Source organism: Zingiber officinale, chromosome 3A (genome assembly GCF_018446385.1).
Source record: "Zingiber officinale cultivar Zhangliang chromosome 3A, Zo_v1.1, whole genome shotgun sequence".
NCBI classification, from domain to species: domain Eukaryota; kingdom Viridiplantae; phylum Streptophyta; class Magnoliopsida; order Zingiberales; family Zingiberaceae; genus Zingiber; species Zingiber officinale.
Genome location: NC_055990.1, coordinates 121,003,925 through 121,017,631, shown reverse-complemented (window position 1 = coordinate 121,017,631; position 13,707 = coordinate 121,003,925). Strand labels below are relative to the sequence as shown.

At 39.8% G+C, this 13,707-nt stretch overlaps 1 pseudogene; it reads right to left on the bottom strand.

The window, feature by feature from the left end:
• Positions 1–788: 788 nt before the first annotated feature.
• Positions 789–2,191, bottom strand: LOC122050619 (annotated as a pseudogene).
• Between the last annotated feature and the right edge of the window lie 11,516 nt (positions 2,192–13,707).

The window sequence follows — 13,707 nt, the reverse complement described above, 5'->3', positions numbered from 1 at the left end:
TTCCTTGGGAAAAAACTTCAAGGTAGGATAACCACTAACTCCATACCTGAAATACAGAAGGCATCCCGCTTAACAAACTAATTTCAGAATGACAAAGTTGAAAATTCTGGTCCTCCCACATAGGAAATGACTAAATAGTCTTTAGTATAGTGAATTTTTAGATGGAATCATTCATATCAAACCAAATTATTGCTAGCACTCTATCATAGTAAGGATGATATACCAAAAAAAATGACTAAAGAGGACTTCATCATGATAATTTGAGAAATAATAATGATTAAGCACAAAATATAGTAGGTAATAATGCACATTTTTCATACAATTTTCATGCCAGATGAATGTTGGATAAGGTTGTTAGTATTTTAGCATTACACTTCTTCTCAAACATCAACAAATTCAAATATTAAATTTGTAGAAAACAAGAATTGTGAGTGAATCTGATCCTCCTCTCAATCAGATGTTGATTCTGCATTTAAGGTATCAACTGACATCACAATACCACAATTCCCCAAATCTAAATCTAGTACATAGGTGATTAGAAATACAAAACTCTCAGTTTGACAACTATTTATCAATATGTAAGTTTCAAAATACATATAATTGAATAACTGATACCTACTTTCAACTTACTCTAAATTAACATCATATAATATTTCTCCAAAATCTAAATAGGTAGCAGAACTAATGAAGCATTCAAGGTACACAATTGACTGAATCCACATCAATGAATCAGGTTAGATCTAGTAATCTCATAATTAAAAACATGGCAAATATGACCTTAGGCTAATCTAGGTCTTAAGCCCTGTCTCAACAAAAATACTCATAGGAGCAAGATGCTTGCAGTGGCCACACCTGTTTGAAGATAAGAAACTTAGTCGTCTACAGTAGATAAGGAAAAGTATCTAATGCTACAAATGGAGAGAAAAAAAGAACCTCAACAAATACACTAACCATGGTGCATAGAATTCAACAAGAACATCTTTATTTACATCAAGAACAATCTGATCAAATGTCTGGAGTCAATACTACTACATTAGAAGGGATAGTTGCTAGTTTCACATTTGTTCCTACAACAATAAGCCCACAAATAAAAGGTAACAAATTAATTCAGGTGAAAGAATAATATTTGACCATATCTAAAATTGTCATTTCAAGAATTTTTAGTAAATATAATTTGTAATGTACCCCCTTCAGTATTCACAAACTCAGTAAGTGCTTCTGCAGTTCGTGGACCTTCATATCTGCATGATTATTCATATTTATTATGCATCATATGTAAAGAAGACTGTTCTACGAAAGATTAAAGAAAAACATAAAACCAAAATGATATATCTAATTCCAGGACAGGATCATACTCACTTTTTTGGTTCCAAGGACCCTTTAGGAAAATACTGAATTGTTGGGTATCCTGACACTCCATACTTGTTGCATATGCTCTTATGTCACAGTCCACCTAAATATAACAACAAAAAAGGTAAATTAAGCCCAATCACTACATGGCAGTATAGCACACTAGTAGTGTGCTACATTTAGACTCAAAATGATCAGAAAAGATAAAACCAAAAAAGGAATCTGAGCATGTTCTATTCAGTAAAAGAGATGATGCTTCTTGGCCTGATTTAGAATGATGCTAACCTTCCCAATCAAAACAGATTTAGCCTTTTTAAAGCTCGATCCAAGCTTTTCCTATTCAGGGGCAAGCTTCTTGTAGTGTCTGCTCCTGCGACACAATGGTATTAGAAGGGTTAAAATTATGCAATTAAAATACACACACATGGAGATCCTTTGCTTTAAACTGGATACTTAATGGAGTCTACATTCCACTTCTATAGTCTTGGCAAACAATCAGTTATGAGAATCGACCATATATAGTGCATTTCAAGTGTATCTTCTAAAGAGAAATACAAGTCGTGGTTTCAATTTCCACACAAGAAGAAACAATGGTGAAGAGAAAATAAGAATTTCAACATCAAAGGCACAGAAGTAGGTTTCAATTTCTGAACTATAAGCTAAGATAAATAGGCGTTTTGTCGCCGACAGACCCAAGTTTAGCAAGTCCAAAATCAGACAGCTTGGGGTTGAAGTTTTCATCCAACAACACGTTTGCCGCCTTCATATCCCTGTAAATTACGGGAGGGTTTGCAACATCGTGCAAGTATGTGAGCCCCTTTGCAGCACCGAGAGCAATCATCATTCGTGTGTTCCAATCAATCGGCGCCTTGTCAGGAGTCAGATTTGCATAAACCCAAAGATTTAACAAATGACTAAAAGAAGATTGTTGGCCTTGGATTCCTCCACCTCCACCACAAGTGTTAAACAGTCGATCTCAGACTTGGATAATCAAACAAGTAGCAGAGAACTTACCAAATAGGTGGTCTTCCAAGGTTCCTTTGCACATGTACTCTTAAACTAGCAGCCTCTCATCTCCCTCGGTGCAGCAGCCGATCTGGTTCACAAGATTGGGATGCCGCAGCATAGTGAGCATTAGGACTTCCACCAGGAACTCGTTGCTCCCCTGATAACCATCCTGCTTAAGCTTCTTGATGGCCACAATCTGGTTTCCGAGTTCCGGTGTTCAGATGAAGCCGCAAGATGGCAGAAGCAAGGAGGAGGGGAGTAGGAGTGAGCAACTTGCCTGGTCTGAATCGAATCACCCTTTGTAGACTCTCCTGAAGCTGCCTTCTCCGATCAGATTCGCCTCCCTAAAGTTGTGAGTGGCCGTGGCGAGATCTCTGAAGGTGAATTTTCTCGCGGATTTGTTCCTCTTGCCGCCGTCGGATGGACCCGGCTTCTCATTCTCTGGCGAAAAGGAAAAAAAATGTGTTTTGAAGAGAGATCGAATTGCGCCAACCAAAAGAAGAGATTTTAGGGTTTAGAGATTGCGGCCACCAGGAGGATCGACGGCGAAACGAGAATGGGGGCGGGAATGACTGCTATCTTCGATTCTGCACCTCGCTTCTCTCCGGCGAGGGCTGAGACAGGGAAAATAGCTTAAGTGAGTAAAAGCTCCATGAGATTGGATCTCAAATAGCTAATGTGAGCTTGTTTAATCAAACTGTTGATAAGTTGGTAAAGTTTAGTTGCTTAGTAAATTAAAGGAACGAAAATGCAAACGGAAATGGTAGATTTTAGGGAAGAAAAGAGATTTCTAACCATCAATCTAAGGGTAGATTTTAGGGAAGTAATCTCTTTTCTCTAAAAACAAAACATCGACAGAAAAAAATAAAAAATCAAAGCAAAAGCAACTCGATTTGAGGGGGAGAAATCCCCTCTTTTTTTCCTACCTACAAGAAACACTGCGCAAAAATCATAAATCGCTTCCACAAGAATATAAGGGAAAGTAGATCGTAACCAGGAGCGGAGGAGGAGGAAGAAAGGGGAAGTGAGCAGCTGTTGCGAAGTGGTGCCTCTCTCCTCTTCAGTTTGAGAGTGATCGCCGACGAAGAACAAATGCGAGATGATCAAGCCCTTTTCTAGCCATTGTTCCTCCCCAGGAAACGAGAAATATGTGTTAGAGAGCACCGCAACAAAGCAACGAGTGTCTCGAAGAGCGAGAAAATGAACCCTTCGCCGATGCTCCACTGTTGTCGCTGACTTTCCCTTTTAACAGCGAGCATTTCTATAAAATGAAGGGCTCCTCTTCTCAACCTAAGGGTGGAGTTGGAGGAGATGCGGTGTGGTTGGACAGAGAAGCAAGGGCGTCGTGTGTTGATCCTGATCGGGAGAGGAGGGGGCGTCGATCTAGGAAGGGGAAGAGGGAGATGAGGCTGAGAGAGATGGTCGGGCGGCTAGCGGCGAGGAGGAAAGTGATGGTGGCGTTGCGACGGTATACGGTGGACGACGCGATATAGGTTTAGGTTTGGAGGAAAGAGTGAAGAGTTGCAAATTTCGGCTAAGTATTGGTAGAAAAAATTAAATTATTTTATTTTATCATAGACACCGGGTTTTAAAAACCGCTGTTAAAATCGATGTCTATTAATAAAAAAAAAGCGCTCATAGACATCAGCTTAAAAAATCGATGTCTATGAGCGAAAATATGTGCTTATAAACACCAATTTTTGGAAAAACTAGTGTAAAATACTCAAAGATATCGGTTTTTGCTTTAAATCGCTGTTGTTTCAACGATGTCTATGAGGGTTTTTCTTGTAGTGGATGTGGCATAAAGTCAAGTCAAACTTGACTCTTCCTCTTCCTCTCAAGTCAAGTCAAACTTAACTTAATCTCTCTCATGGTTGATCTAATCCAACCATTTAATTCAAGTCAACTTAATATAATGAATCTAATTCATTTAATTAAATTGATTCAATGAGTCATAATCTAAATTAGACTCATTGAACACATGAATCAACTTGAGTCCAACTCAATTAGCCCAATTAGGATTACTCTTAATCCAATTTGATTCATCAAATGAATCTAATCCTCTTGGTTCATCATATGAACCTAATCTCCATCTAATTGTCCTTAGTGTGTGACCCTATAGGTTCTTGTAACGTTGGCAATGCCCCTAAACACATTTAGGAGCATAAGTAATGAGCGGTATCAGCAACACATCATTACTATCCAAGTTACAAGAATGTTGAGATCCAACATCACCTTTGTGACTACTAATTGTGACTCCTCACAATATATGACATTGTCCTTCTATCCTAGACATCTAGATTGATCAATGTGAGGCATAGACCGTGTCATCCTCTGATCAATCTAAATCCTGAACTCCAAGTAGACTCACTAAATCAAATGAGCTCAATATCTCATATTGACTCATTTGGGCATGGCCATGCACTTCGTGGTCTCACTCTATCAAGAATACTGATGTCTCTCCCGTCATATAGGAGGGATAGATCTCATCTACATCACTCACATCCCTCCGCATAATTTGTTACATACCCAATAATCGCCTTTATAGTCCACCCAGTTACGGGTGACGTTTGACGAAACCAAAGTATATAACTCCTTATGTAGGGATCCATGGTGACTTCAGGTCTAAGGACTAGCAGTCATACTAATAGCCACATGAGAAAGTATATGACACTCATATAACGATCCATGATACTTTCTCATGGCGGGTCATTCAGTATACATTCTCCAATGCATACTCATATGTCAACTTGATATCTCTATATCCATGACTTGTGAGATCAAGTCATCGAGTTGACCTACATGGTAGTCTTATTGCATTAACATTGTCCCTGAATGTTAATACTCGACTAGGAATGATTAAGAGTAGTGTTCCCTATATCATCTCACTATCGGTTCAACTAACCGATTGATATAGGTGAAAACCTTCTACTCAAGGACGCTATTATACTTAGTTTATTTGGCACCAATACAAGTAAGTATAATAACCAAAACAAATGCCTTTATTTATATAAAAATATGATACAATAAGTCCATAATACAATCATCAAATGATTGGCTCTAGAGCTCTAACTAACAGATATGACACATCATGATATTTCTTTATGATATGCTATGCCCTTATGATTTATATAACATGATGCTCTTATGATTTACGATATGATATAGCATGATGATTTTTATGAGATGATATGTTATGATGCTATGTTTTCACAATATGATGTTAGATGATTATGTTTCCATTGTCATATGCTTATGTGATTGTGCTTTGATATATGGTTTTTGTGAGTAGGAAAGGATCTTACTAAGCCTGTGTGCTTATAGATTACTTTCCTTGTACCACAGATAAGGGCAAAGAATGGATGAACTAGGGGAGCCGTAGGAGAGGCAGGAGATGTGTGTGGTGGTGGCTCGACTAAGACAAAATAAGAGACCTGCTTATGTTATTTTTTTTATTTATGTTGACATGAACTAAGTTTATCTATGTCAGTGTTCCGCATGACTTCATGATACTTCCACTGTTTTTACTTTAGAGAGAAATTTTAATATGCATGAATGTTCCTGCAAATAGTTAAGTAAGTAAAGTAACCCCGCCCTACTAGCAGGAGGGACGGGCGTTACAATGATGACACATGAGTCAGAATCCTTTGGAAAGTTCAAAGCATTCAAGAATGAAGTACAAACTCAGCTTGGCAAAAGTATTAAGATACTTCAATCAGATCGAGGTGGTGAATACCTTAGCCATGAGTTTCGTGACTATCTAGCTGAGTGTTGGATTCTATCTTAACTCACTCCTCCTGGAACACCACAGTGGAATGGTGTATCCGAAAGGAGGAATCGTACCTTATTAGATATGGTACGGTCTATGATGAGTCACACAGATCTTCCCATGTATCTTTGGCGCTATGCTCTAGACACATCAGCCTTCATTCTCAACCGAGTTCCATCTAAGGCTGTAATAAAGACACCATATAGGATATGGACTGGGAGAGATGCCCAGGTGTCTTTTATGAGGATTTGGGGTTGTGAGGCTTACGTTCAACGTCAAGTCTTAGACAAACTGGGACCCAAATCCGATAAGTGCTATTTTATTGGATATCCCAAGGAAACGAATGGATATTACTTCTACATTTCCAGTCAACACAAGATAGTTGTGGCTAAGATTGGGGTATTTCTAGAAAGGGATTTTGTTTCTAGAAAGACTAGTGGGAGTATATTCGATCTTGAAGAAGTTTAAGAAGTGGACCACAGTACTGAAGCCTCGATGGAAGTTGAACTGGAACCACAAAGTGTTGTGGATGATGTTGTTCCACAAAGAGTTCAGGAACAACAACCAGTTCAGGAAGACCTACCTCTTCGCAGGTCTGATAGGGTACGTCGTCAGCCTGAGAGATACTCATTTCTCTTGTCTGACCATGATGACATTGTGCTGATTGAGGATGAGCCTACCTCCTATCAGGAAGCTGTGATGAGATCAGATTCCGAGAAATGGCTAGAGGCCATGAGATCCAAGATGGAATCCATGTACACTAACCAAGTATGGACTTTGGTTGATGCACCTGAAGGGGTCAAACCCATTGGGTGTAAGTGGGTCTTTAAGAGAAAGACTGACATGGATGGACTTATTTATAAGGGTCGCTTGGTAGCTAAAGATTTCAAGCAAATTCATGGTATTGACTATGAAGAAACTTTTTCTCCAGTAGCGATGTTTAAGTCCATTCGGATCATGCTTGCTATTGCAGCGTACCACGATTATGAGATCTGGCAGATGGATGTCAAAACCAAATTTCTGAATGGAAACCTGCTCGAGGATATGTACATGACACAACCTGAGAGTTTTATAGATTCACAGCATACTGGCAGAGTATGCAAGCTGCATAGGTCCATTTATGGACTAAAGCTAGCTTCTTGGAGTTGGAATCTTCGATTCGATGATGCGATCAAACAGTTTGGTTTCATCAAGAATGAAGATGAACCTTGTGTCTACAAGAAGGTTGTAGGGAACACAGTTGTCTTCCTTATATTGTATGTGGATGACATACTACTCATTGGGAAAGACATCCCTTTACTGCAGTCTGTCAAGACTTGGCTAGGGACTTGTTTCTCAATGAAGGACTTAGGTGAAGCATCCCACATTCTAGGCATACAGATCTATTGAGATAGATCTACGAGATTGCTTGGCCTAAGTCAGAGTGCATACATTGACAAGGTATTACTTCGGTTTACCATACAGAACTCCAAGAAGGGATTTCTGCCGATGTCACATGGTGTGAGTCTTTCGATGACTCAAAGTCCTTCTTCTAGAGAGGAGAGAGACCGCATGGATCAGATCCCTTATGCTTCAGCCATAGGATCTATCATGTACGCCATGCTATGTACTCATCCTGATGTCTCGTATGCTTTGAGCATGACGAGCAGATACTAGTCAGATCCAGGTGAAAGTCACTGGATAGCGGTCAAGAATATTCTTAAGTAGTTGAGAAGGACTAAAAAATATTTCTTGATATATGGAGGCGATGATGAGCTAACTGTAAAGGGTTACAATGATGCTAGCATCCAAACTGACCAGGATGATTATCGATCGCAGTCTGGGTTCGTGTTTTGCATAAATGGTGGTGCTGTGAACTAGAAGAGTTCGAAGCAGGACATAGTTGCTGATTCTACAACAGAAGCTGAGTATATTGCTGCATCAGAAGCTGCAAAGGAGGCAGTTTGGATCCGTAAGTTCATTACTGAGCTTGGGGTGGTTCCTAGCATTGTTGATCCCATAGAGCTCTATTGTGACAACAATGGAGCAATAACACAGGCTAAGGAACCTCGCTCACACCAGCGGACCAAACACATACTACGGTGCTTCCATCTCATTCGAGAGATCATCGATAGAGGAGATGTGAAGATTTGCAGAGTACCCACTAAGGCTAATATCGCAGATCCCTTGACCAAGGCTTTGGCACAGAGAAAGTTTGATGGTCACACTAGGTCATTGGGCCTTAGAGCCTATACTGATTGGCACTAGTGCTAGTGGGAGATTGTTAGTTAGAGCCCTAGAGCCAATCATTTGATGATTATTGTATGGACTCGTTGTATCATATTCTTATGTATATATAAAGGCATTTGTTTATGGTTATTATACTTACTTATATTGGTGCCAAATAACTAAGTATAATAGCTTCCTTGAGTAGAAGGTTCTTATCTATATCAATCGATTGGTTGAATCGATAGTGAGATGATATGGAGAGCACTACTCTTAATCATTCCTAGTCAAGTATTAACATTCAGGGACAATGTTAATGCGATGAGACTAGCATGTAGGTCAACACGATGACTTGATCTCACAAGTCATGGATATAGAAATATCAAGTTGACACATGAGTATGCATTGGAGAATGTATACTGAATGACCCGCCATGAGAAAGTATCATGAATCATTATATGAGTGTCATATACATTCTCATGTGGCTATTAGTATGACTATTAGTTCTTGGACCTGAAGTCACCATGGTTCCCTACATAATGAGTTACATACTTTGGCTTCGTCAAACGTTACCCGTAACTAGGTAGACTATAAAGGCGATTTCTGTGTATGTAACAAATTATGCCGAGGGATGTGAGTGATGTAGATGGGATCTATCTCTCCTATATGACGAGATTGACATCATTATTATTGATAGAGTGAGACCACTAAGTGCATGGTCATGCCCAAATGAGTCAATATGATATGTTGAGCTAATTTGATTGAGTGAGTGTACTTGGGATTCAAGATTTAGATTGATTAGAGGATGACAGTACGGTCTATGCCTCATATTGATCAATATAGATGTCAAGGATAGAAGGACATTGTCATATATTGTGAGGGGTCACAATTAGTAGTCACAAGGTGATGTTGGATCTCAACATTTTTGTAACTTGGGTAGTAATGATGTGTTGCTAGATACCGCTCATTACTTATGCTTCTATATGGGTTTACGAGCATTGCCAACATTACAAGAACCTATAGGGTGACACACAAAGGGCAATTAGATGGAGATTAGGTTCATATGATGAATCAAGAGGATTAGGTTCATGTGATGAACCAAATTGAATTAAAAGTAATCCAAGCAAACTAATTGAGTTGGACTCAAATTGGTTCATGTGTTAAATGAGTGTAATTTGGACTTAGACTCATTGAGCCAATTTAACTCAATGAATAGAGATTCATTAAATTAAAATTGACTTGAACCAATGGTTAGATTTGATCAACCATGGGAGAGAAGTGGTCAAGTTTGACTTGACTTGAGAGGAAAATAAAAGGTCAAGTTTGACTTGACCATTGCCACCTCATTTGTGAGTTGGCATTAAGTGGACTAATGATGATGTGCCACATCAGAAAGGATAACACATGTGTGTGCCACCTTATGAGGGAGATCAAGAGTTGTGACTCTTGAATTCCCATGGAGGTTTATAAAGTGGCCGACCACTTAATTTCACAAGTGTGAGTTTCATTTGGTTTTGGTAACCTCCTTCTTCTTCCTCTCTACCTTTCTTCTCTCCCTCTCCTCCACCATTGCTGATCCTCTAAGGTTGCTAGCACATCTTTAGAGGTTCTCTCCATCGATTTGTTCGTGTGGATACACATAGAGGGTTGTACACTTGACAACCTTGAGATCCGGCGAACCTTGGACGAGCGGGATTTGCAAAGGGCATCGCATCAAGGGTAAACTCTTTTCTTTGTAGATCTAGTGTAGATCTAGGTTAGAGAAACTTGTACACGTAGAAAATTTTTGTTTTATAACTTCGTACGGATCCAGTGGCATGGGATTCGGGGTTTTCGCAACGCAAAAAGCGGTTTTTGCGGCCCAAAAAACCCAACAATAACTTAATAGTAATCTCATTTATTTATTACACCTAGGAAATTAGACGCCTTTTTGATATCCTCTTCTTGTTGATTGACCCTTCAACGGTAAAAGAATATCAGTAATGTGCGACACGACGATGTTAATACGAGAATGATTTGTATGACTATATCTAGTATAAATGCTTAACCACAATTTCCTGACACGTGTCGGCTAATCTCTCTTCTTCGTTGACAGCTCCTATTGGCATAGAAGGCGTTTCTGGTTCTCAAGATGTGACTTTGGAAGGAGCTTCTGTCGATCCTCCTTCAACTGATGAGCCTATCTCTTTACCAGCTGCGGAGCACTCCCCTGAGGTGGCCCCTGCCAAGAAAAAATGTAAACTGACTCTTGCTCCATCCATAAAGCAGAAATCTATTTATGGAGATTTTCCTCCTTCAGACCTTGTTCCTTCTTCTCCTGATCTTCCTCTCTCGGCTCTTTTTCTTTCCCTTGCTCCCTCTGCATCTACCACTCCACATATTCCTAGTGGCAGTTCTTCACCCCCCTTCTTTATGACCTTTCCTAAACACATGCATTTGCCCCCTCACAACATGCCTTACATTATCTACTTTCCTCCTTCGCTTCAAACTTCTTTGTCTTCTACTTCCTCTACTACCGTACTCAGCCCATACTCTTGGGGTCTTTTACTACAGCTAGGGAGGAGGTACGCCACATAATCGAAAACCTTGGGCGTTCTGAAGTGACCCATAATTTTTCCATAGAGGAGACGAAGGTGCTTCTATTTTCCTTCAATTACACATCTCCTTAATGCTCTGTGTTGTGCAGCGCTGGATATATAATTTGAGAATGTCCCATCTGATACACACTCTAATCCAAGAGAATGAGGCTCTGAAAAAAATGAGTTTCTGAGTTATCTCCAGATCAGGTGGACGAGAAGCTAAAAGGTTTGTCCTCCCAATTGGAGAGAACTATCCAATTGCTTAAGACGGAGACCGAGCAATCACACCAATACAAAACTGACTGGAAAGTCTTCAATCCCAACTTCAATCAACCAATACTCGAGGTATTGATTTATCCTCCAAATTATAAGAACAGACATCAGAGATTGCTAGCCTGTCTTCCCAGTTACAATTAGTGAAGGATACACATGCTATAGAATTGGCCAGTTAATTATCTTCTCTGAACCTCAAAGGAACTGCTCTTAAGACTGTTCAAGAAGAACTAGCGAACTACAAAGCTAATGAAGACACCCATTTTGAGGAGTGCAGAAAGGCCTATCTTCAATCCTCTGATTTCATCACTCTGATCACCAACTTCTTCATAAATTCTATCAAATTTGGGACAAAGGAAGAAGTGGAGCAACTAAAAGAACTAAAAGTTATTGGTAGCTGATCCTCCCTCTAACTTTCCTGACACAAGGAGGATAGTGAAGAATCGTCCTCCAGATTTCTTTCCCCAATTATTGTAGCCCCTATTATGTTGTAGCCTTAATGTTTCACCCATTCTCTCTTAGCTGATGAGTTTTGTATGAGTGCCATGTTGAACCTGACCTAGCCCAATCGGCCCTAATTTTTGGGCGCCTTTTTACCCTCTTTGTGTATGTCTTTTGAGAAAACCAATTCAGCGGTCGCGTGCCCGTATATGTGTAAATTAACCTCCTGGCTGACCTAACTTGATAGCTTAACCTCATCCTTCATGACTATATGACCTTAACATATACGTATGAGATTTTCTTATTTTCGGACATGTTGTAAGGAATAAGTCATATATTCCTTTTTGGATATTCTTCATGTGCAAATAGGGTTGTAAACAAGCCGAGCCGAGCTTTGGGGTGTTCAAGCTTGTTTGATAAGGTAACCAAGCCGAACCGAGCCGAGCTTAAAATGAACCAAGCTTTTGAAATGAGTGTTCTAATAGATCGGATGAGTACGATAGAAGGGGGGGGGGTGAATATCATACTCTTTTAAAAACTTTTCTTTTCGTATTTCAAAACAATTCGAGTAAGCAGCGGAAAATATAAAGGGATAAGTTCGTTTACTTCGTTCGGAGCCTAGCTCGACTCCTACTCGATGGCCCGCGATCCTTGATCGCACCGATGGCCAAATCACTATAGCTCTTCTTTCCGAGATCCTCGGAAAGAAGCAAATCGTACAAATGAGCAAGATAGTAACAACGCTAATATCTTGTTTAAGTGAATTACAATGCAAGCTTATAAAAATATACCGACAAGTAAATGCAGTTGAAGCTTTGGTCGGCACTTCCGGATAGTGTGGCTTGTTGAGCTGATGAAGGCTTGTAGCATGGTTTGCTTGCAGAACAGAACTTGAGTCGATCAGAGAAGAGTTGTTGAGCCTCAGACCTCGAGCTCCTTTTATATGTGCCATTGTTGTTTGGTCGACCGATCCCTCTGTTCGGTCGACCAAACTCGCTCCCTTCCTTCCTGGCTGGAGTCTGACGTTGGCTCGATCTTTTGCATTAACTGATCTTTAATGGTTCGATCGACCGATAACCTTGTTTGGTCGACCGAACGGTGAATTTCCCTTCTCGCCGAGATTCGCACTTAATGCTCCATTAATGCTTTTATTGGTTCGGTCGACTGAACCTCATTTTTGGTCGACCGATCATGCTGTGATGCCATATTTGTGATCCTGATCTGCTTTGCCATTTTTGCCTGTTCGGTCGACCGAACCTTTTTTTGGTTGACTGATAAAAAGCCTTTTTCAGTCGACTGAACCTCCTGTTCTGTCGACCGAACCCTTGGTCAAATGAAGCTTTCTGAGTGCTGAGCGTGGCCGCTGACAGAGCCTGATTCTGAGTTATGAGTCAAAAGTTATGACCATTTGAAGTTCAAGGGGTCATATGATTCTGCAACACAAAGTTAGTTCGATATAATAATAATATTCCTACAAAACAAAGTTAGCACAGTTATAATACATGAGTAGTAATATGCATGAGTATAACAGTTAGAACTGTCTTGATCTCAACTTGAAAACCTTCCCAATTTCTTCAGTTGGATCAGCGACCTTAGGTTGTTCCCTTCAAGAACCTGACCTCACTGTCGCTCCTCCAGTTATTTACCTCAACCTACCTGCCAAACGTTGGCTCTTCCAGACTTGTTTGGACTTTACTGTCTGGTCATGACTAGGACTTTCTCGATTGAGTAAATAGCCTGCACACTTAGCCAAATCATCAGATTATAACAAGACTTAACTTGAACCATTGACAACATAAAAACTCAGGTTTGATTCTGGTGCACCTTGCACCAACATGTTCAAGCTTAGCTTGGTTTATTTTTTATGAGCTTGAGCTTATTTAAAACTTGGCTTGAGCTTGGTTCATTTAGATGTTATCAAGCTCTCAATTCAAGCTTGACTTGAGCTTGGTATAAGCTTGGCTTGAGCTTGGTTCATTTAGATGTTATCAAGCTCTCAATTCAAGCTTGTTTGATTGTTTGATATTTTTAGTTGTTTGATTGGTTATTGAACTTGATAATTTAAATTTATTTATTTATTTT